Below are 23,646 nucleotides of genomic sequence, written 5' to 3' on the forward strand. Positions count from 1 at the left end.
TTCTTCCAGGCCACACTTGCTCATGTCAGGCACCTGAAACAGCAGGTCCTGAAGACGCCTGCACTCTCACCAGCTCTCATACACCTGTGTGGCCACCACCTTCCCATGACAACCCTTGTTTTGTTTTGAAGACAGAGTCTATCACTCTGTGGTCCAGGCTGGAGTTCAGTGGCATGATCCTGGCTCACTGCAACCTTCGCCTCCTAGGTTCAAGTGATTCTTATGCCTCAGCCTCTCCAGTAGCTGAGACTACAGGCACCTGCCACCACGCCCAGCTAATTTTTTGTATTTTTAGTAGAGACGGGGTTTCACCATGTTGACCAGGCTGGTCTTGAACTCCTGACCTCAGGTGCTCCTCCCGCCTCCGCCTTCCAAAGTGCTGGGATTACAGGTGTGAGCCGCCGTGCCTAGCCTGGTGATACCTCTTCATTGAGCACCTTCTGCACAGAACCTGCGCTAATTTGGAGATTCAGAAACATTTGCGTGTCCCAGGCCCTTTGGGAGGGGATGTCCACGGAAGATAACATCCCTCTGCCTCCTGCCCCCCAGATCTAAAAGTGTTGTTTGAAGGACCCTGTGCACTTTTCTGAGGTGGAGTGAGCTACTGATCATTTGCTGTGTAAAGGGAGGACGCGCCGCGCCTGCTCAGGAAAACAGGCCGTTCCACACATGTGGCTTCTTTGGCTGTTGCAACTCGTACTCCTCTGTGTCCTGGCCCATCTTCCAGCTGCGTCTCCCTCCTCTGCCCTCTCTCCATCTTCCATTCCCAGGAGCCCTCTCTGTTGCTGGCAGCTGTCCCCAAGACAGCCTCTGAGCCACCCCACCCCTGCTCCTGGTCCTGACTGTCTTCTTGGCTTGCCTTCCCTAACCCTCTCCTACCCCTGAGGGCCCCGGTGCCCAATGGCCTCTCCAATTTGGGCGCATCTGAGTCCCTTGGGGAGCTTGTGTGGAATGCAGATGCCCAGTGCCACCCCCCAGAGTCTGACTCGGTAGGTGGAGGGGCCTCTGGAATTGTGGTTTCAAACCTCTCCGGCGGTTCTGATGCTGGACGTCCAAGCTCTGGTTCCTCCTTTGCTTCCCAGGACTTGCCAGGCATTTCTGCTCATCCCATCTTCCAAGGGCCTGCTCAGGACACAGGGATGGGCCGCACCCTCGGTTCCCGGGGCTGCTACAACAAATGACCACCAACTGAGTGACTTCAGACAGCCGGAATTCACTGTCTCACTGTCTTGAAGGTAGGAAGTCCGAAATCAAGGTGTCAGCAGGCTGGTTCCCTCTGCAGGGGCAGGGGAAGGATCCTTCTTTGCCTCTGAAGTTCCTACGCTTGTGGATGCTTCACTCTGGCCTCCACCTCTGTCTTCATGTAGCTTCCCCTCTGCATGTATCTCAGAGGTCTCATGCTTCCCCTTTAAGCAGACTCCAGTCTTTGAATTTAGAGCCTACCCTAAATCCAGGATGATTTCGTCTTGAGATCCTTCAACTCATCACACCTGAACAGACCCTGTTTCCAAATGAGGTCACAGTTTAGGCTCCAGGGATTAGGACTTGGGCCTATCCTTTTTTTCTTGAGATGGAGTTTCGCTTTTGTTGCCCAGGCTGGAGTGCAGTGGTGCGATCCCGGCTCACTGCAACCTTCGACTCCCAGGTTCCAGCGATTGTCCTGCCTCAGCCTCCCAAGTAGCTGGGATTACAGGCGTGCGCCACCACGCCCAGCTAGTTTTTTGTATTTTTAGTAGAGATGGGGTTTCACCATGTTGACCAGGCTTGTCTCCAACTCCTGACCTCCTCATCTGCCCACCTCGACCTCCCAAAGTGCTGGGATTACAGGTGTGAGCCCTCGTGCCCAGCCGAGCGTATCTTTTTGAGGACCACCATTCTAGCCATTCTAGGAGACTCACATTGCTTCATGACTCTTGTCCCTCCAGGCTGTTACCTCTTCAAGGGCAGGTATCTGATTCTGCCGTCCCCACTGTGCGGGGCGCATGGTGGGGCCTCAGGCAATGTGCGTTGGATGAATGGCTCCTACCCCAGCTCCTCTTGTTCACTCCAAGTCAGTCCTTGTCTCATCTTCTATTCTTTTTTTTTTTCCTCCTGGAGATGGAGTCTCCCTCTGACACCCAGGCTGGAGTGCAGTGCTCGGTTCACTGCAACCTCTGCCTCGCAGGTTCCAGCAATTCTCCTGCCTCAGCCTCCCAAGTAGCTGGGACTATAGGCACACGCCACCACACCCAGCTAATTTTTGCATTTTAGTAGAGATGGGGTTTCACCATGTTGGTCAGGCTGGTCTCAAACTCCTGACCTCAGGAGATCCACCCATCTCAGCCTCACCCTAAGTCCTGGGATTACAGAGTGAGCCACCATGCCTGCCCCCACCCTCTGTTCTTGACATCAAACCCACTTTCCCTGGTATTCGGTCTTGAGTGTCAAGGGTGGGACACTTACTGGCAAATGAGTTGCTGGATTGAATGTGTTTATGAGAGGACAATGTCTTATCCATCTCAAACATTTTCAGAGACCAGGAGCAGCCGAGCTCAGAGGCACAGGGGAGAGGAGGCAGTTGGAGGAAGTAGGCTGTGTAGGGTGCAGTGTTGGGGGTCCTCAAGCCACGGATTTCTGGGTTTCTGTGTTGGATCGTGGATGATTACGTGGCCTCCTGATTCTAGCTTCTGTGGCTTGGCTTCCTCCACCCCGAATCCTCCATGACCTTCAAGAGTGCTGCTGCAGTCCTTCTCCTTCAAGGCAAATCTTTTGTCCATTCCTGGCCTCTTGGGTTGGGATGGGCGGTGTCAGATGGTCACTGGAGGACTCCATGTTCTCTGCCTGTCATTTGCCCATCACTGTCAGCCTCAGGAATAACGGCATTTCTGCATTATGGTCTTCAGCAAGACTTGTTTTATACAACGCAGATCAGGAGAAATATGGATGAAGACACACCTGTCCCTTAAACCTGAGGCTGCTGGCTCTCACTTTGGCGTCAGGGCAAACCCTTGCTGCTCACAAACAGAGCTCTCTCCTGCCGGGAAATGCAAGCGAGGCTGGCCTTCGGCTCCATGGGGTTGGGTTGTATTTCTCAATATGGGATGCGGGAAGCAAATCCCAGCTGTATGTGGGTGTGGGGTGGATGTTGGAGCTTCACCATGTATTGGTTAATATACCAGACATTTTCCTGCCTTGCCGTCACAGCCTGGTCACTGGGATGTTCTCCTTTAAAAAGTCCCTTTAAAGGATCAAATGGCCTCCCTGCTACTGAGCCAAGGGATCCTTTGTCTCCCAAGCACGGAAGCAGTCAGTGCGAGGAAATCAGCACCCTTATGAGGACGCTGGAATGTGGCTGTACAGGAGAAGGCAGCAGGCACTGCGAGGTGATGAGTGGGTGCTCTGAGGTCTGTAGAATCCAGAAATGGATTCAAGTCTATCCCTTTTAAAAGAGAGGTTTCAGCCTGCCTCGAAGCATTTTGTTCACGGTCTGGTCAGCATGTATGTTGCTGTTGTCTGATGCTGCGATGCTCCTTCTGTCCCCTTCCTCTTAAAAAAAAAAAAAAAAAAAAAACTAAATGTGACCCCTGTTTGGTGATTTTATTTACCAGCTCGAAGAAAGCGATGGTTTAAATGCAGACGCGAATCCCAAAGTTAATCCCTGCTTGTCGTCCAGTGTTTAGCCAGCCGAGTAAATGAGCCCAGCAGGTTTTAAAGGCTTTGCCGTAGAGCCCCTGACGATGGCTTCCATAGGATGGAGATTCCAAACTGCAAGACCGTCCGGGTGCCGGGGAGCCCGCGTCCGAGACGGTCCTGCACACACATTAAGCATGTTGCCAGCTGATAAGCTTTGGACTGGGACAACCTATATTTTTACGGTCTTTGTTGTTTTTGCTTTTGCCTGGCTTTGTGGGGAGACGCACTGTCAGATGGATTAAATGACATGGGTTGTTCTTCCTCAGCCGAACAAGGTTTGTTTTCATACCTCTTGTCCTTCCGCAGCTATGGAGAGAGAAGCGAGGGGTTTTTGTTTTTTTAAAAGGAAGCACATTGAGCTGATGTGTGAGTTTGGGTGCCTGATGAGCCGACAGGAATACTTGGATACCGTTGCTAGGTTTCAAGACCGGGTGCCTGTATAATTATGCTTTAGATATGTATAGATGATGAATAGAGGGTGGTGTTTTCAAACAGATTTCTTAATGTAATATTTTAGGGGTGTGTGTGTGTGTGTGTGTGTGTGTAAGTCAAATTCAGGCTGATGTTGAGCATGATCCTTTAAAAATATACCTGTTTGCTAGATACTACCTGCTGTGAAATAAAATAGATCAGCTTTGAAAAATCTCAGTTTACCTGCCATTCTGACTGTGAAATGTGCTCCTTCCGATGAAACACAGATGATGGTATGCAGTAAACACAATAGCCTTTTTGTTTGCAAGCAGGAGCAGCAGGTCCTGAGGAAAACCCCAAATCCTCCCGTTTCATTTAATGAGATCAGAGTGATAGGGGACCCCGTGGCTGAGTCCCCTCCTATGCATGGCAAAAATAAACCCTCCCAAGGAAAGTCGAGATTGCATTTTTACTTAGCATTCTGCAGCAGCCACACAGCTGTTGACCAGATTCCCATGGACTATTTTCAAAACAAATGGCTGGAGAGGGAGAACAGAAAACCCCCAACAGACCCAGCAGTTTCGAGGCATATGGGAGCAGCCGGCCGCCTCTGTGACCTGTCTGTTGGGACTGACCTGAGTCTTGTCTCATCCCCCTCCGCAGGACTGTGTCAGCTGTGTGAGTGAGTGTGTGTGTGTGTGTGTGTGTGTGTGTGTGTGTGTGAGCGGCACTGACTCCGCAAGCCGGGCTGCTGGCTTTATCCGGACGCGTTGCCAGCTGTGTTGTTCGTCTGCCCCTCTGGGGTCTTGCTTGGTCTCATTTTCGTGTCTGCCGAAGGGATCGGTCACGTGCGTGTTGCTGTGGTTCTGCTCTCTCCGTGCGTACCTGTCTAGAAGTTTTGTTCCAAATCGTAAAGCGGAGTTCACTTGTGGGGAGGTGATCGAAGCCTTTGCGTAAGGGCCGCAGGTGGCCGGTGTGTGGGGTTGGGAGGGTGTTTTTACATGTAGCCGATTTCCAGCACCGACACCCAGGAAGCGTCCGCTGGGGGATCGGCCGTCTTGCGTGGCCTGCCACGAATGCTGTGTACACAGTGCCCACGGGGCAATGGCGGTTTTTGTCCTGATGGGATGCTGCAGTGACCGTGAGGTCGGGGGTCCTGTCCAGTGTGCGTCTCTGTGTGCTTTGTCTGCGTTGCTGTGTCCTGTCCACGCCCCGTCCCAGCCCCTGCCCCTCGCCTCCTGCTCAGCACCTTTACACAGTGGAGCCTGGCTCGTGGCCCGTCCCCTCTTCCACCAAATGGAGCGCTGCTGGGGGACTGGGCAGAGGACATGGAGTCCCTGGCTGCACTGACTCCCGTGCAGTGGACACATGGCTTCTGGGAAGCGTGTCCCACTGTAGATCCCCATGGTGTACACAGAGATCGACTCCTTCCGTCTTCTGGGTTGAACTGTTCCCCAACCTGAGCTTCTCCAGCTCTTTGCTCGCTGGTCCTGGGCAGTTAGGGCCCCTAGAGAGGAGCCTGTCACAGCCCATCTCCCCCACGGAAGGGCAGAAGCTCAGAGGACCTCTGTTGTGCCCTAGCCTGACCCTCAGCAAGCGGTCCCTGCAGTTCCCCTCTGTACAGTGCTCCGGAGCAGTTGTGGGAGTCGACATTGTTTCCTGGTTCCCAACCACACGAGACCCCAGCTCCTCTTAGAAGAAACGTTAGATAACATCTCCTTCATCATCTTTAAATGCAACTCTTAGATAACATACCCTGACTTACACACATTACTTAGAAAAGATACCCAGCCGGGCACAGTGGCTCACACCTGTAATCCCAGCACTTTGGGAGGCCAAGGTGAGCAGATCACCTGAGGTCAGGAGCTCAAGACCAGCCTGGCCAACATAGTGAAACCCTGTCTCTACTAAAAATACAAAACAGCCGAGCATGGTGGTGGGTGCCTGTAATCCCAGCTACTCAGGACGCTGAGACAGGAGAATCGCTTGAATCCAGGTGGCGGAGGTTGCAGCGAGCCCAGATGGCGCATTGCACTCCAGCCAGTGTGACAAGAGCGAGATTCCATCTCAAGAAAAGAAGCCCATCGTGTCTTGCCATAAAAAGGCAGGGGGACCAGATGTGCAGGCGGCCTGTGCTGCCAGGGAGGGGTCCGCCCCGGAAGACCCAGTGCTGTTTTGATGGTCATTCCCTTCCCATCCATCCCTGTCAACCCCAGAGCTCCTCCAGCAGCATCTCCCAGCATAGGTGGGGTGTGGTCTGAGGCAGGGCTGGCTTCCAAAATGGTCAAAGGCTCTTAGGAAGACTCCAAACCAGACAAACCCCACGCTGTCTTTCATTGCGTTCCTGGAAGATTCGGGGAGTATTAAAGCTGTGCAGATTTGTGCCACGTTTCTAAGTCACACACAGGAGGTTGTGCAGATAAACAGGTTTTGCATCTGTCTGAACGTCTGGCGGATCACTCAAAATCCGCAGGGGCCCATCCCATGCATTGCAGGACATTAGTCTGTCTGGCCCTGCCCACCACATGTGAGAAGCACCCTCTGCAACCATTATCATCACAGCCCCAAGCCCCCTCCAGTGGAGTGGGTGCCAGCCTGGCAGGAAATGCTGCTCAGGCACCCACAGGGTTTGCCCTGGCACACTGGCCTGAGCCAGGCTTGGGCTGGTGCATTCTGCTCTCCCTGTCTGCGTCCATTCTCCCAGAAAGTTCCTCCTTTGCCCCTAAGCACCACCAGCCCCTGCTCCTGGCTCCCTGCAGAGCTCTGTTCTGGCCCTTCTGAGACCGAGGAGTCTGTGGGCCTGCAGGTCGGCCTCTGGTTCCTCAGCTCCGACTCCTGCAGAGGGCTGAAGACCACCAAGGTCAAGACCAAGGCAGATTGTCCCTTCCTGGTCCCAGTTGTAAGGCGTTCCCTCACTGCCCCGTGTTCAGTCCAGGAGGACAGGGCTCCTGAGTTCACACACTTGACTGGGGCCCCAGAGTGGGGAGGGAGCTGGGACTGGAGCCAACAGCCCTGACCCCAGAGCCGCCCCTTCCCCGCTGCTAAGGCTGTCCATGACACGGCTTCTCTCTGCCACCGTGGCTTCGGGGACCCTGGCTCCCGCCCTCCCCTCCCCTCCACCTGGCTCTCACCGGCCCTGCAGTTTGCTGTTCACCTGGAGCTGTTTCCTCGGGACTTCCCCTCACTCCTGCGAATCCACGCAGTTCTGCCCTTCCGGAGGGTCAGGCCGGCCGCTTGGCTTCCTGTGCTCATGGATGCTGGGCCAGCGTGGACAGATGGCACCGAGGTGGCCTTTCCCGTGAACGTGAGAATAAGCCACTGCCGCCTTTCCGCAAAGCCGTGGGGATCACTGTCCTCTCCCTGCACAACCACCCCTCACCCCGGTGCTCTTGGCTGATTTTGTAAGCAAGTTTTGGGGTCTGCCCTACCTGACCTCAGCCTGCCTTTGCACAGACTAGCCCAGCTGGCCCCTGCTCCTGTTCTGTCCTGTTAATGACAAGGTCACGCTCAGCCTGCAGCAGGGAGCAGACACTGCTGAGGAATCCTTAGCTGCTTCTGTCATGATCCATTTTATTAAGGAAAATCAATTTCCCCAGTGCTCTGAGATATATATTCAATCCTTTGCTGGTAGGCTATGGAACTGGTTCCCACTCCTCGGCCCAGGCACACCCCAGGGGGCTTTCTGCCTGCCTTCCCCGCTGCAGTGACCTCTCTCCTGTCCCACCCCGGAGATCGCCAGGCCTGGAAAGACGTGGTGGATGGCCGAGCTGAGCCACCGGGTGGTCCCTCCTCCCCTCCTTCTCCCCTGCTCCTTCCTCCCCTTTCCCCACTCCCCTCCCTCCCCATCCATCATGCGGTTTGTCTCACCTGCCAGCTTCATGCCAGTGACTCATTCTTTTTTTTTTTTTAATTGCATTTTAGGTTTTGGGGTACATGTAAAGAACATGCAAGCTTGTTATATAGGTACACACATGGCAGTGTGATTTGCTGCCTTCCTCCCCTTCACCTATATCTGGCATTTCTCCCCATGCTATCTCTCCCCAACTCCCTACCCCCCACTGTCCCTCCCCTATTTCCCCCCGACAGACCCCAGTGTGTAGTGCTCCCCTCCCTGTGTCCATGTGTTCTCATTGTTCAACACCCGCCTATGAGTGAGAACATGCGGTGTTTGATTTTCTGTTCTTGTGTCAGTTTGCTGAGAATGATGGTTTCCTGGTTCATCCATGTCCCTACAAAGGACACGAACTCATCGTTTTTGATGGTTGCATAGTATTCCATGGTGTATATGTGCAGTGTGTCCTTCTGGGGGCTTGGGGAATTCACGTGGATGATTTCCACTTCTGTGGCTCACACCTATAATCTCAGCACCTTGGGAGGCTGAGCTGGGAGGATCCCTTGAGGCCAGGAGTTTGAAACCAGCCTGGACAGCATAGCGAGGCCCTGTCTCTAAAAAATAAATAAGTAATTAGCTGGGCACAAGAGGCTGAGATGGGAGCATCACTTGAGACTGGGAGTTTGAGGTGGCAGTGGGCGGCCACTGCTGTGATGCCCCTGCACTGCGGCCTGGGCAACGGAGCAAGACCTGGTCTCTTAAAAAAAAAAAAAAAAAAAGACAATTAAAATTAAAGTCATTAGTCAAAGATGACTGTCCCCCCCAAAAAAAATAAATAAAAAATTAAAACCAAAGGATCTAGTATAGTCAAAAGAGCTCTGGAATTCTAGAACTCTGTGCCCACCCATCCACCTGGGGAGAAGGATTATTGGGATCTACCAAGAAGAGGACAGTCCAAGCCCCTTGGAGGGTTATTACTATTATTTATCATTATTATTTGGATTCAGACGGCATCTCCCTATATTGCCCAGGCTGGTCTCAAACTCCTGGTCTCAAGCGATTCTCCTACCTCAGCTCCCAAAGTGCAGGAATTACAGATGTGAGGCTCTGCACCCAGCCCTGTTAGCCACTATCTTAAGATGTGTGTGTCTCTTGTTCCCCCTGCTCACACACCTGCTTCATGGTAAAGCTGTAGAAAGACTCTTGGCCGGGCAAGGCAGCTCGCACCTGTGATCCCTGTACTTTGGGAGACAAAAGCTGGGGGATTCCTTGAGCCCAGGAGTTCAAGGTCAGCCTGGGTAAGATGGTGAGACTTCATCTCTACACAAAAATTAGAAAACAAAAGAGTTAGCCAAGCTGGTGGTGCATGCCTGTAATCCCAGCTACTCAGGAGGCTGCAATGAAAGACGGCAGTCAAGGCTGCAATGAGCTGTGATCGGGCCGCTGTGCTCCAGCCCGGATGACAGAGACGGGTTCTGTCTCTATTGACAGAAAGAAAGACTCTGAAGGTGCTTTCAGAAGTAATTGTCTTTCAGGGTTGGTGACCCCAGGGAACCCAGACTCATAATGTGAAAGGGCCCTGGGAATCTTGGGAACCCCCGCTCGGTCTCACGACTCACAGACCTGGCCAGAAACCCACCTTGGAGATCCTGCACCTGGGCACGTGTGGCTGATGGCCCTGGGAGCTCTGTCCTAGCAGGATCCCGGTCTGCGGGTGGCAGCCAGGACCCTGGCCCCTTCAGTCCTCCTTGTTCTGTGGATGGAAAATCCACGCTTCAGTGGGGCAGGGGCTCTGGTGCGGTACACAGACTGATGAGAGCAGACATCGTGTTCCCCACCCCAGGCCCTGGGTCCTCCCCCGCCCCCAGCATAAGAGACACACCCAGGGGTGGGTGAGGGGCAGAGAATAGACTTGGTGTCTGTGTCCCCATGGACATGCACCCCTGGCCTCACAGAGCCAGGCGTGCCTGCTTCCAGGCGACTCGAATGGAAGTCTCTGAAGCTCCTGATCCCGAGTGGCTCTGTCCGCCTGTCTGGCCTTCTCTTTCCCCAGCCCCTTCCAGGCAGCTCACAGGCAGGAGCTGGCCCTGCCCCACCTTTTGGTGCTCTGTTCAGGGTGTCCTTTTTCTCAGCGTGGCTCCGTCTATCTCCCCAAGTTTCGTCCATCAGTCCCCCAAGCCCTGTCTCCTTCCCAGCCAACTACAGCCCTTCTTCCGACTAGGATGCCCGATTAGCACACCTCCCTTTTCACATTCAGGGTCGCAACTGGCTTCACAGACACTGGGGTACAGGGGTTATCTATCCCCAGGCTAGCTGGGGAGCTCAGAATAGATATAAGGGTGCATGGGCTCCCTATGCCCAGGCTAGCTGGGGATCTCAGAGCCTGGCCTCTGGCCCCTCACTGTCCCTGACAGCCACAGCACCAGCCCCTGGGCCTCGCACTGGAGAGCTCTACAGCGCCCTGCCACGGAGCGGGCCACAGTGCAGTTGCAGTCAGGGTCCTGAAACTCAGACAGACATCCGGCTACCCTCAAAAGCCAGGAAGCTCTGTCACCATTCCTGGGAGAAGTCTGGGGTCCCTGTGGACTCTGCTTTTCCTGACTCCTCACTTGTGCCCTCCCCTGGGTCATCCTGACTCTCCAGGCCTGGAAGCAACTGCAGGAATCCAGCCAAGGCCCCGCTCAGGCCCCTGCCAGGCGAGAGGGTCCCACCCCCGTGTGTTGCTGTCAGAGCGTATCGGTCCTCCGCGAGCCTTGGGGAATTCACATGGATGGTTTTCGCTTCTCTAGCAAGGGTTCCCTTCCTGTGAGTGCATTAAGTGTGAATTAATTCGAGTGGGGAAAAGGCACTCAGCCCCTGAATTTGTAGCCACTGGTGCTGGAGTCAGGAAATAGTCACAGAGGTCTTAATTTCTGTTAACATGCAAAGGCACCTGGGTAGTGGAGCCAAAGAAAAAGCATTTGACCAAATCCCAGAGGGATGAGGGTTCCCATCCGGAATTTTCCATGTGGTCTTGGACCAGCCACGTCGTCTCTTGGAGCCTCAGCAGCCACCACAGATAACAGTCCCTCTCCCTCACTGCTACCTGCATTTGAGACCCTCTTCTGGGCTGAGCTCAAATTCAGACACAGAATCGAGAGTGCTTTCTTGAAGTGCCTTTTGCGATTGCAAATATTGGAGCCTCATAAGATGGGAAGATATGCAAGGTAGAATTAAATTGCACAGAGGAAAGGTTTCTAATTCTGGTTCTAATAAGCACAAGTGAAAAGACGGTATGGAGGTTTCAGGCAGAAAAGGAAGAATTTGTGCACGTGTGTACCTGTGCTGCTGCTTTTAGCCAAGCCAGAAGGGACAAATTAAACAGCTAATGAAGCAGCGGCGTTTGCTCATGAGATGCTGGTCCCCGGTTCTCTGTGGATACAGGTGCCAGATGGAGGTATCTGTAAACCCTGGTCCTTGGGGCCACCAGGCACATGGGCTGCCTTGACCAAGGAGACCACCAAGATGGGGGCAGTTTCAGGAAGATAAGTAGCCTCAGGAAACGTTTTCCCTCCCCGGGACCAGACTTCAGAATGTCCAAGGTGGGAGAGCTGGCTAAGGAGAAGTCACATGACCTAGAGGGGCAGAGAATCCAGCTGGAGCTGGAGGTGGGAGCAGGGAGTGGCCTCATCCCTGGCCTCAGAACAGATTCTTCTCCAAAATCCTTCAGCATTCATTGATGGCCCTGGACCAAGCTTGTAGGAGCTGGTGGGAAGGGAGCTGCTTCAGGCCCTGGGCAGCACAGCAGAGAGCTTGGCAGGTTCCCTTATGGTGCAGCAGGAGGAAGTCCACCTCTCCTGGCAAACGCGTGGACTCATTTATCAAGTAGAGGCTAAAAAATAAAAGAACAGATCCCATTCCAGTCCTCTGCCAGTGCCCTGATCAAGACCACCTCTAGGAAGGCCGTCATGGTGGTCCCATGAGGTGGGCAAGACCATGGGCTTGATAGGTGGGGTCCACACCCACCATGCAGCCCCAAGGGAGGTACCTGGGTTCCTGTGGGTTCAAACGTGGCTTTCCATGATTTCCTGCGTGTCAGCCACAGCCAATGAATATGGTAAATCGCTGCAGAAAGCAGGATGGGGAACTCCCATGTGATGATGCCCTGTATGTTTGCTCCAAATTTTCTCCCTTCTACATGGAGGGGAAGTCAGGGCCGCATTGAGAGGCGTGGCCCCATGTTAGGGTCTAGACCTTGTCACAGCCCTCCCAGGGACCTGCCTTTGGAATGACTTGGCCATCAGCCCCCAGCTCTCATCTGCCTCCCGGCTCAGCATGAGGCCGCTGCGACTCTGTTTGGTAAGAGAGATGTAGGTGGGGTGGCCTCCTGTGGTGCTGACTTCATCCACAGAGTGAAGGCCACAAAGGCGACACCTCCTTCCTGTGCTTGGGACCCCCGGCGCCCTGCTCCTGAGGCAGAATCAGTGCCGGCCGAGCCATGCCCCGAACTGCTGACTATCCCTCCTGCTTCTCCGCGTTCTTTGCTAGACTCGCGGCTACACGGAGGCATGGGTTCCCTGCCTTCTCCTTTCCCCAGCACACCGAACCAGTATGGCTCCCGGCACCTGGGAGGTGCTTGACAAATATTTGTTGAGTCAATTGCTGACTGCTCAGACCTGTTCTTTCCCGGTGCAGGAGAGAAAAAGCCACTTTCTCTGCAGGGAACATTTACAGAATGTTCCAGTCTCCGATCATGAGGTCAGGAGATCCAGACCATCCTGGCTAATACGGTGAAACCCCATCTCTACTAAAAAATACAAAAAATTACCCGAGTGTGGTGGTGCACACCTGTAGTCCCAGCTACTCGGGAGGGTGAGGCAGGAGAATTGCTTGAACCTGGGAAGCGGAGGTTGCAGTGAGCCAAGATCTCACCACTGCACTCCAGCCTGGGTGACAGAGTGAGACTCTGTCTCAAAAAAAAAATAATAGAATAAAATAGAACGTGCCAGTCTCTCCATGTCTGCACTCGGCTCCCCTCTGCTTGGCTCCACCCTTACTCCCTGAGGAAGTAGCCTTCTTCCTCCTTCCTGCTCTGGCCAGAGCTTCAGGAGTCCAGCCAGCGGCATGGCTTTGCGTATCAACCAGCTGTCAGTCACAGTGGCCAGAGGTGTTCATCTTCTACCCCCTCTATCAGGCCTTTGGGAGAGAGTCCTGGGGGTCTTGGAAGTACACAACCAGAGCTGGTGAAGTAAGGAAAGGAGATGCAGGACCCAAGAGGGCAAGGTTCTGCTGAAGTTGGTGGGGAGGGCAGGAGCCGGAGTCCCTCCTGGAAATCACGGTGGTTTCATTCAGGTCCAGGCAGCCAGCAGGCAGGGAAAGGGCATTCTGCCAGAGAATAGAGCCGCAGAAAGTCAGGCGACGGATTCCAGCAGACCCAGCGGCTGGTTACTTAGAAATCCGGCCCAGGAAGCCTCGTGGCTTTTGTGAGGTCACAGGCTGGCCGTCGGCGTGGGGTGAGGGCTCTGCCCAGCCCCCCTGGTCCTGACCCTGGCTGGGACCCTGGCAGCACGTTCTGCCTTCTGTGAGAGTTATCCAGCTAGCAGGGGACGAATTCGATGGTGACGCGCTCTAAAAAGCAGGAAAAACCAGAACACCGTTGTTGCTCCTTTAGTTATGAATGATCAGTATTCTTTTTCTGTGTCCTGAAGAGGAATAAAAATATCATTGAGGAAGAGATGAGAGGAAATTGTGTGAAGTTGTACGGCTGGGACAGGAAGCAATATTTTCTCCTTTGTCACCGGGGCCATGTGTGAGATCTTAGAATCTCACCGGATCTCCATCCCTTCTGGAATTCTCCGAGGTCCAGGGGGTGAGGTCCTTTGTCATCCAGTGTCCAGATGGCCCAGGCTGAGAGGCAGTCACTGGACCAGAGTATCGGAGTGACCACTGGACGCGGCGCTCTGCCTCAGAGTGCCGGCCCCTTCCGATGGAACATCCCCATCCCCACTGCCGCCAGAGCACTTCACCGGACGCGACTGTGCACTCAGCAGCAGCCCCATTAATTCCTGTTTCACGTGCACAGTCTCTAGAGGCAATGTCACCTGCCGGAAGCCACGTGGATGAAACACTCCTCTGAACATCAGCTTCCCCGTTAATGAATCAACACGCAATATATGCGTGTGTATGTGTGTGTATGCATATATAACCTGTCTCCAAAACATATATGTACACACACACACATTATATGTTTTATATATCTACATAATACCAACATTATATATATATATGTTTTATATATATATAATACATGCATTATATATATATATTTTTACATATATATATTATATATATATGTTTTGGAGACAGGTTCTTGCCGTCACCCCAGCTGGTGTACAGTCGCGCCATCACAGCTAAATGCGGCCTCGACCTCCCAGGGCTCAAACAATCCCCCCACCTCAGCACCCTCCCCCTGCCGCCGCCAGTAGCTGAGACGACAGACATGCATCACCACACCCAGCTAAGTTTTGTATTTTTTTGTAGAGTCAGAGCTTTCACTCTGTTGCCCAGGCTGGTCTCAAACTCCTAGGCTCAAGGGACCCACCCGCTTTGGCCTCCCAAAGTGTTGGGATTACAGGCCTGTGTCACCGTGCTCAACCCCCAAACATACAATATTAATGCTTTATCATCAGGTTTCAAAAGCAGAGCTCTACTGAGGGGGCGGGGTGAGTGATGCTGCCTGCCCCATGTACACGTGCTAGGAGGGCACTTTGTCTGGAGAGAATATTCCAATAACAGTAAAGCCAGCTAAATGTCCCTTCCTTTTTTTTTTTTTTTTTTTTTTGGGAGAAAAAGCCTTACTCTGTCACTCAGGCTGGAGTGCAGTAGTTCGACCCTTGGCTCACTCAACCTCCGCCTCCCGGTTTCAAGTAATTCTCCTGCCTCAGCCTCCTGAGTAGCTGGGATTGCAGGCACGTGCCACCACAACTGGCTGTATTGTATTTGTAGTAGAGATGGGGTTTCACTATGTTGGCCAGGCTGGTCTCGAACTCCTGACCTCCAGTAATCCACCTGCCTTGGCTTCCCAAAGTGCCAGGATTACGGGCATGAGCCATCGTGCCCAGCCTTTCTCTTCCCTTTTAATCATCACCATGACCCCCAGTTCTAAAAATCGTCAGCGACACAATATTCCTTCCCCTAGTCGTTGGTCCAAGATTTAAGCAATTGCTGCAGTTGCTGTTGAAATGTGTCTGTGAACCTCAGCTCACTCATTCTAAAGGAGTAGAATGAATACGTTCATTTGGAATGAGTAAGCTCAGTTCACAGAACCTCACTGAGAAATGAGGTTTACTCGCTTCCGTTTGCCTGGAATGAAGTCTTCAGGGACCGGAATGGCCTAAGCCGGCTTTTGCCACAGTTCTGGTCTCTATGACCTGCGATGACCATTCCTGCCATTACACAGTCGATTTGAAACAGACATGAGGACACAGCAACTATAAAGGCAAAGCGAACTTGGTAGCTTCGGTGCTGTCCTTCTAACTAGCTGCTATAGTTTCATCTGTGTTTAAAATTTGAAACAGCGGTGGATGTGAACTGCAGGGTGGATTTTTTTTTTAGTAAATGCAGATTTCAATGCTTATATGTACTGTCTTATTGGCTATGGATAATACCTTTAAAATGGATATTCATTCTTTCAAAATGTTTGGTTTTAAAACTGATGCACAAGTCAAGAAAATGGTGGCTATTACATGACTGTTAATGAAAATGATTTTGCCATACAGAGGACAGGCACGTGCCTGTAGTCCCAGCTTCTCAGGAGGCTGAGGCAGGAGGATCACTTGAGTCCAGGTGTTGGAGGCTGCAGTGAGCTATGACTGGGCCACTGCACTCCAGAGATCCTGCCTCAGTAGATAGCTTAGGCAGATAAATAGTAGATAGTTTAGATATAAATAGATTAGATAGATGGATAAGTGGATGGATGGATAGATAGGTGCATAGAGATGGATGGATTAGGTAGGTAGGTAGATAGATTAGACAGATGATTGATAGATTAGATAGATAAGATGGATTGCTGGATGAATGGATGGATGAATGGATAGAGGAATTTCTGTGTACCGATCACATATTCTTTAGTCTGTTCAAAAACATACTTTTGCATGGGGGCGCTGCCGCCAGCCTGCCCACATCGTGTCTCCTTTCTGATCACCTGTGTTCCTGTCACTGATGCCCGGGGGCTGTTTTTGAGGACTGCTTGCCCAGCGTGCTAGTGACAGGGGCTGGTGCTGGGAACGAAGGTTATTTGTTCTTCTCATTGGCATCGCCGTTTGATATTCCGATCCCATGAGATAAACGATAGCAAAGTTGTTCATGAACTGGCAAAAAAAAAACAATTGGTAAATGGAGAAAGCAATGTCCGGGACTGTGGGCGGGGCTGCCCTCGGGTCCTTCTTTGCAGAGCGAGTGGGGCGGTGTAAGTGGTTGCTGCGGGCTCTGCCCTGTGCCGCCATCTTTGCAGTGACCCTGAAGACCAGAACTGCCCCAGGTGGCACTGCCTAGCACCTCTCCAGAAGAAGCCCCGAGAGGGTGGGGGCAGCACGTCCTCCTGCTGGGAATGGCCAGGTTAGGGGTCCTGCCTGCCTCACCTCTGCTGTTTCCAATTTCCTGTTTGCCTGTTGAAAGGGTCTAGGGCCCCTGGGCCCTCCTGCCTCATGACCCAGCATGATTCCTGGGAGCCCCACACGTCCCAGCCTCGTCAGCTCTCCCCTGCCCTCCTCTTGCTCCTGGGTTTTGTCAGAGGATGCTAATGCTCTCCGGGCAAATGGTATCAAATGCATTTGAAAGGCAAAACTCATTGTTCAGCATCTGAGAATAGCCTCTGAGTGCTGGGATGCCACGGTTGCCATGGCAACGGCTCTTTGTTTTAGGGAACCATAAACATATGATCCTATAAACCGCCGGGCCCAAGCAGCAGGTTTCACCTTCCTGAGGGCGGCCACCCAGGAGGCACAGGCCCCAGGATGGGCATGGGAACTATCTCCTCTCTCCCTGTCTTGCCGGTGCCCAGGATGTCGTTAGCCTTTGTCATGTTTGGAGCTGAGGGATGTGGAGGTTGTCAGTGCGGGGAGCGCACAGACAGCAGGAATGTTCTGCGCCTGCCCCGAGGAGCTGGGCTCTACATGGTGTCATGGGGTCCCTGCCTCTCAGCAAGCAATACCATGCTCCAGCGTGGCCCCAGACTCCAGCACCAAGCAAAGCAGCCCCCACGACCCTTAAGACAGTGAGGGGTGAGAACCGCCACCAATGAGTTTTCAGCTGGCCAGCGTGGAGGAGAACAGGGACCCGCAGCTGGCCAGGAAGTGGAGGAGGTACTCCAAGGAGCCAGGATGGATGTGATCCAGGGACCAGCCTCTCCTTCCACGTGGCTCACATGGCTCACGTGGCTCACGGACCTGTGTGCCCCTGACTCTGGTCTGTGGAGGTCCCCTCTGTCTGGGAGCCCCTCTTCCCTCCGTCTGAGGGTCTCTCTTCCCCGCATCCAGCCACTTTGTCATTTGCACTCACAGTGCCCACCAGGCGCTTCGAGGGAAGGGTCTTGCCCTTTTTCCTCCCAGTCCCACCAAGCGTCCACCTCAAAGCCTGCGTCCCACTTATCTTCCCTCTTCATGTATGTGGGGTTTTTTTCCTCTTTTCCTCTGTGTACCCAGTCTCCTCTGTAAACTTGAAGGTAGGGAAGCCTGTCTTCACTCCCAAGTGTCCTCCAACGTGAGACTTCAGGAGTGAAGACCATTCCCTACCTTCAGCGTGGATCCACAGCACTAAGTCTGCAAAAATGTCCGGAAAGGGAATGCTTTCTCCACACCTCGTTGGCAGTAGGACTTGACCTGAACTGATCTGAAGTTATTTATAGCTTTTATTTATCCTACTTAGCGTGATTATTCATCCGTCCCCTGAAGGACTCCTCCTGTGATTGGCAGTGGGACGCTGCCCAGACCCACTGGTGGTGTGATGTAACCGCCACACACGCCTCGTCCTCCTGCCGCAGAAGCAGGCAGCAAGCACACGCCCTGGCCCCTCTGGCCCTGGTTTTCAGGGGTGTCGCCGTGGGGCTGTATTTGCTGAATGAACTGCAGAGTTCTTAATCCAAGAAGAATGCTGGGTCTACCTTCTCAGCAGTTCCAAGGCTCCTTTCAAGACAATGTTTTCACGGAGGATGGGATGCGTCTTGCTATAAATATTAATAGAAATCGTATACGGGAATCTCAGATGGCTTCAAAGAGCCTCTCAGTCAGATTCAGACGGGGACTGTGCCTCTTCCCTGGCTGTCCCCTCTCAGCCCTGGCATGGCCACGGTTTGCTATACAACCCTTCTGGGCCCCGTGAGCACCAGGTGGGTCTGGCCCACGCTGCCTTTCAAAGTGAACTCTCTCTTGTCTTTCTTCTCCTTAGGGATACGGTCATATTTATAATATTTGTCTCGACCTCAGTTTCCGTTCTCCCCCTGTCCTGCTTGTTCAGCCGACATGTTGGGGAATCTGCGGGGTCCCAGGCACAGCCTCTCCCTCAGGAGCTCACAGGCTCCGTGGCACACAAATGTGGCCTCAGTGCATGGAGGAGGCCCAGGGCCAGGCTGTGTGGCTCATCTCAGTGGGTGGGGTGGCCCTGGGTCCTGTGCTTGCCCTTGCCCTGCTCTCTGGGCCGCCCACATCCCGCCCCTCTCCCCTGGTGCCAGTGACCCTCGGGGCTGGTGGCCTGCAGAGCCCTCCCCAGACCTCTGCTGGGACCCTCAGACTCATTTCCTGCAGGGCCTGCCGCCAGGCAGCCCAGACCCCCAACTCCCATTTGAAATGTGTCCTTACAAATGCCAAGGACCTCAGAATGTGACCTTGTTTAGAGGTAGGGTCTTGACAGAACTCATCGACTGAAAACGAGGTCATTAGACTGGTCCTTAGTCCAGTAGGACTGATATTCTTATAAAAAGAGGAGATGGGGCCAGGCGCAGTGGCTCATGCCTGTAATCCCAGCACTTTGAGAGTCCGAGGTGGGCAGATCACCTGAAGTCAGGAGTTTGAGACCAGCCTGGCCAACACAGACAGAGGAAATCTGGCCACAGCCACGTGCTGGGGCAAACCTCTTGAGAAGAGGAAGGTGGAGCTCCGGGTGATGCTTCTGTCAGTCAAGGAATGCCAAAAATTGCCAACAGGCCGGCAGGAGTAGGAGAGAGGCCTGGAACAGTCTCTTGATAGTCCCCAGCAGGAACCCACCCTGCTGACACCTTGACCTCAGACTTCCTGCCTCCAGAACCATGAGACAGTACATCCCTGTGGTCAGTCATCCAGGCTGTGGTTGCAACAGCTCCAGGGAACACACCCCACCTTTCCTGGCCAGCTGGCCCTTCTTCCTGGGCACCCCATCTCAGTGATGGCCCAGGAACCCAAAATCCAAAAATCTTCCTGGATCTTTCCTGGCCCTCACCTGCTCCTTCCCCATCCATTCAGGACCAGTCCTTTCCATTTTTCCTCTTTCCTGAATCTGCCCCTCCCTCCCTGCTGGTTGGACTCTCATTTTGGCTCAGCTGGACTGCAGGAGAGGACAGCACTGAGTCTGGCCCCAGGTTCGTTTCTCTGAGTCCCCCGGAACAGACGGGAGCACCCTCTGCCTGGGTGAGCCTCCAGCACTCAGGTTCTGCTGCTGTGCTGTCCTCAAACCCTTACGTGGTGCCCCGGGGGCGCACTTTCCTTATATCTGATGACAGCAGTCATCAGATGTAGGGCCTCCCTAACCCAGGGTGACCTCATCTCAACCTCACTGATTACATCTGCAAGGAGGCAGTGACCCTATTTCCAGTGAAGACCCCATTCTTAGGTCCTGGGTGGACACGATTTTGGGAGGACACTCTTGTGGACGTTTGTGGGAGTTTCTGGGTATGTGAGAAGGCGGAGCCTGGGGAGCTTCAGGCAGAGGGGAGCGTTCACATAATTAGCCGTGGGATCCCCACACTGACCCAGCAGCGAGTGGGTACCCAGCGCAGCAGTAAGTGGCCACAGGGACAATTCTCATTCCCTCCAACACCACCATGAGACTCCCCTTTGAACCCCTGTCTGGGCGAGGACAGTCAAGGAGATGACAAGGACATGCCAAGATGACATGGTGGTCGCTGAGCCCAGGGCGCCCACCCCAAGGAAGGCTCTGCTGGTAACCAGGTTTCTAGCCCGGGACACAGAGCAGAGTGCTGGGCGCTGTCAGGAGCTCCATGCCCAAGCCTGGCTTGATGGGGAGGCCGTGGGCAGCAAGGCGGGACAGGCAGCCTGCCATGAGCCGAATGCTCTGCACACGCTTTGCTGTGAAATATCAAAGCCTCCTCCAGCACAGGCTGAGATCGGAAGCTTCCATCACTCTGGTACGGGAAACGTGGAATCCTGTTGGTCCCAGTGAGTTTAACAACACACCAACCGGCGCATCCCGACCGTTCTGTGGTCCGTGGACCAATGCGTTCTCACCTGTCTGAAACCTGCTGGTCTGGGGGCCTCTAGGACAGATTGTCGGGGTCTGTGGTATATGAGTTTGCTCCAGCTGCCATCACAAAGCACCACAGACAGGGAGGCTGACAGGCCATGTATCGTCTCACAGTTCTGGGGGCTGGAAGGCCGAGATCAAGGGGTCTCTGGACCGGTTCCTCCTGAGACCCCTCTCCTTGGCTTGCAGACTTTGCCTTCTCCCTGTATCCTCGTGCGGTCATCCCTCTGAACGTCTGTGTCCTGATCTCTTCTTGTAATGACACCAGTTGGATTGGATTTAGGACCGCCCCGTCTGGCCACATTTTAATTTAGTCGCCTCTTTAAAGCCCTTGTCTCCCCCAATACGGTCACCTGCTGAGATCCTGGGGGTTAAGACTGCGTCACATGAGTTTTGTGGGTGACACAGTTCAGCCTCTAGCACTCAGCACCCACCTGGCCGTGGCCTCTGACCACGGGACACCCTCCCCCGACATCCTCTGGACTGTGGCACCGTCGGTGAGAATTGGGCAGGTTTGTGGAAGAGAATGTCTGAGGATGAGGAGGGCCACACGACGCGTCCCTCCGAGGCTTTCCACTCCAGGGCCCCTTTGCAGATGGGACTTAGGACTGGCTGTGGCAGCTCCTGTCACTGTGCTCCCGGTGTGGGTGGGGCCCTGGGCTGCCCCCGCGAGGTGTGGGGCTGACTGTGTCAGGTGTGGACACAGCCCTGCTCAGTCCACAGGCCGTGAGCCTGGACTCTGGAACCCACCTTCCTGATTTGTGTCGACTCTGCCCTTCTCAGGCTGTGCAACTTTGGACAAGTTACTTAACCTCTCTGTGCCACCGCTGCCTCCTCTGTATCATGGGGATAAGCAATAGTCAGTAGCTTCATGCCCAGCTAGTAGCAGTGGAGGTAGAGGGACTCTTTGACTGTCATTGCTTATTATAGTGTTATTTCCATTTGACACATGGAGGAATCGAGGCCTGGGAGTTTATCCAACTTGGCCAGGCTTATTGTGGCAGGCACAGGTTATGAACCTGGGGTTGTCCAAGAGCAGATCGCACCGTCCCAGGTCCGTGGACAGGTATCTGTGTGCCCCATCTCCCCTGTCGACCCCATCAGCCTCTCATCCACGCGACCCACCGTGTTCACCTGCGCCCTCTGGGCCAAGGTGTTGAAAGTGAGAAGGAAGGAGTCTTCCTCAAGAAAACGAAACTCTTCATTAGACTTCCTATTTGTGTCTTCAATTATGCTGTCAAATGCTGAAGAGTTTAGACACTTCAGGCCAGCGCTGGGCCCTTGGTGATGGTGCGCACCATTTGCATAATCAGCATGGATGGACCTGCTGGTAATTCCACCCCAGTGTTTGCCCAGCACTGACACTGATCAATTTAGAGGGAGGCACAGTCAGTGATGGAATTAAGTGGTGGCAAACACACTGTCAGTACATGAAATCCAGACAGAGGAAGACGGACGGGCGGGCGGGATGCAGGGGCCGGCAGGTGCAGGAACAGCGGAGGCCGTGACCTGGGACCTGTGTGCCGAACGCTAAAATGCTTCCTCGGAAATTTCAGAGAGTTAGAGGCAATAAAGGTCAGCAGTGGAATACTGTCACAGAATAATGACTCTGTGCCGCTGGGTAAATGTTAAAGCTTTTATTGGGATGAGACGTGGATGTGTAGCTGGCTCTGAATTCAGTGGGTAATGAATACAAATCTGTAGCACCCATTCTCAAGAGGGAACGTGGCCGAGATGACCCCACAGTCACGAGCCAGTGACCTGGGCAGGCTTTTCTGACTTCGGGCAGTGTGTCCGTGAAGGCAGCCCTGGCTTCATCCTTTTGCCTTCTCTCCCAGTGGTACGGAGCTGCCGGCCCGTGTGGCGTGGGAGCTGCCTTAGGGCTTCCTTCATTCTCCGTTTGTGTCTGGGTGCTGCCTTTGCAGAACCCATGTGGTGCTGGTGGTAGGGACTGGCGAGATGAAAATTTTCTCAGTAGACCCAGGAAATCTCCAGCCAAAAGGGACCTTTAGAAATCATTAAATCTCCCATTTTTTGGCTTATGTGTCTCTGGGCCACTTCATGAAGTGATAAGAAAAGTTGTTCCTACCGAGATAGGACTTCAGATTTTATCCTCACTCCTTGTAAATTGCTGTCCTCGGATTCTGAGTGCAAGCGCCGTGAGCCTTTGGCGCTGGAATCACTGACGTCTGCAGCAAATGGCAATGTTGACTTTCTGGAACATCAACACAAAAGAACACTTGGACTCTTCCTTTGTAGCCAAATGTTACACTGGATGTTTCTTGGTCTCACCTGTTCCCTCCTTGTTTCAGCAGCCTCTCCTTCTCAGAATCCTAATTAGCCAGGTGTGGCTCCTATGACCATTTCTCTCAAAAGCGGGTCTCGGTTCCGACTTTGCTTCTCTGTGGCTACATCCCTCCCACACGGTTTCCCCTGATTTGGTGCCACGGGGCGTGATGGGCTGTGGCTCCTCTGAACTGCACTCTCTGCCCCTGCCTTCTGATGGCAGGGGAACCCCTCAGGGTGCTGTCTGGAGCGGTGCCTATGTCACCAGGAGGGCGTACACTGCAGCGGACCACTCCCTGGTGGCCTGTGAGTTAGTGTAATCCAGAAAGTGGAGACCACCCCAGGCCTTTCCGACAGAGGCGTCCGTGTAGGGAGTTAATGACCAAGATGCTGGACAGGCCATGGACCCTGGAGAACAGCCAGGTAGACCCCCACTAGAAACAGCAGAAAGCAGCTTGGAGGAGAAGGCCCAGGGGAGCAGCGGCTGCCTTGCTCCTGGGTGAGGCTTGTCTGAGGCTGGGACTGCCAGGGAGGAGCCCACACTCAAGAAAGGCAGGCATTTGAAGCTGAGGAAGGGCAGCACTGTGGGCAGCTTCCTCAGTACTGGATGCTGGGGTAGAGCAATACCTAGCACCAGGTAGGTGCTTGGTTTCTGCAGGGTGAATGAAGTAATGAGTGAGTGAGTGAATGGATGAATGAATGAATCGGAGGCTCATTTTGAGAGACAGGATCTGATTCAGTGCTGGAAGAAGAACACACTTCTTGTCTGGCTACATCAGAAGGCGGCGCCAGGCAGCGTCTTGTGGCTCCTTGCTAGCAGGCTCAAGGGTGATTTTGGAGATGAGTGATTGTGACTGCACCCTCTGCTGCTGAGCCAGCCCAGCCACCCACCCCACCCCACCCCGAGGCGCGCCTCCGTCCGATGGGCTGTTGGGGAATGAGGCGCACACAGCCGC

General features: G+C 53.6%; 1 protein-coding gene and 1 long non-coding RNA gene across 10 annotated transcripts in view; one reads left to right on the plus strand and one right to left on the minus strand.

Moving 5' to 3' along the window:
• SHANK2 (SH3 and multiple ankyrin repeat domains 2) overlaps positions 1–23,646 on the plus strand; it is a 687,472-nt gene that overhangs the window by 265,313 nt on the left and 398,513 nt on the right. The window lies entirely within an intron of this gene.
• LOC116554574 lies at positions 15,062–20,678 on the minus strand. Its single transcript, XR_004270229.1, has 3 exons — positions 20,668–20,678; positions 18,852–18,858; positions 15,062–15,536 (listed from the first exon to the last, which is right to left on the minus strand). It is a non-coding gene; the product is annotated as an uncharacterized LOC116554574 (long non-coding RNA).

This window comes from Sapajus apella, unplaced genomic scaffold, assembly GCF_009761245.1.
Source record: "Sapajus apella isolate SASKATOON/1434 unplaced genomic scaffold, GSC_monkey_1.0 scaffold14, whole genome shotgun sequence".
NCBI lineage: Eukaryota > Metazoa > Chordata > Mammalia > Primates > Cebidae > Sapajus > Sapajus apella.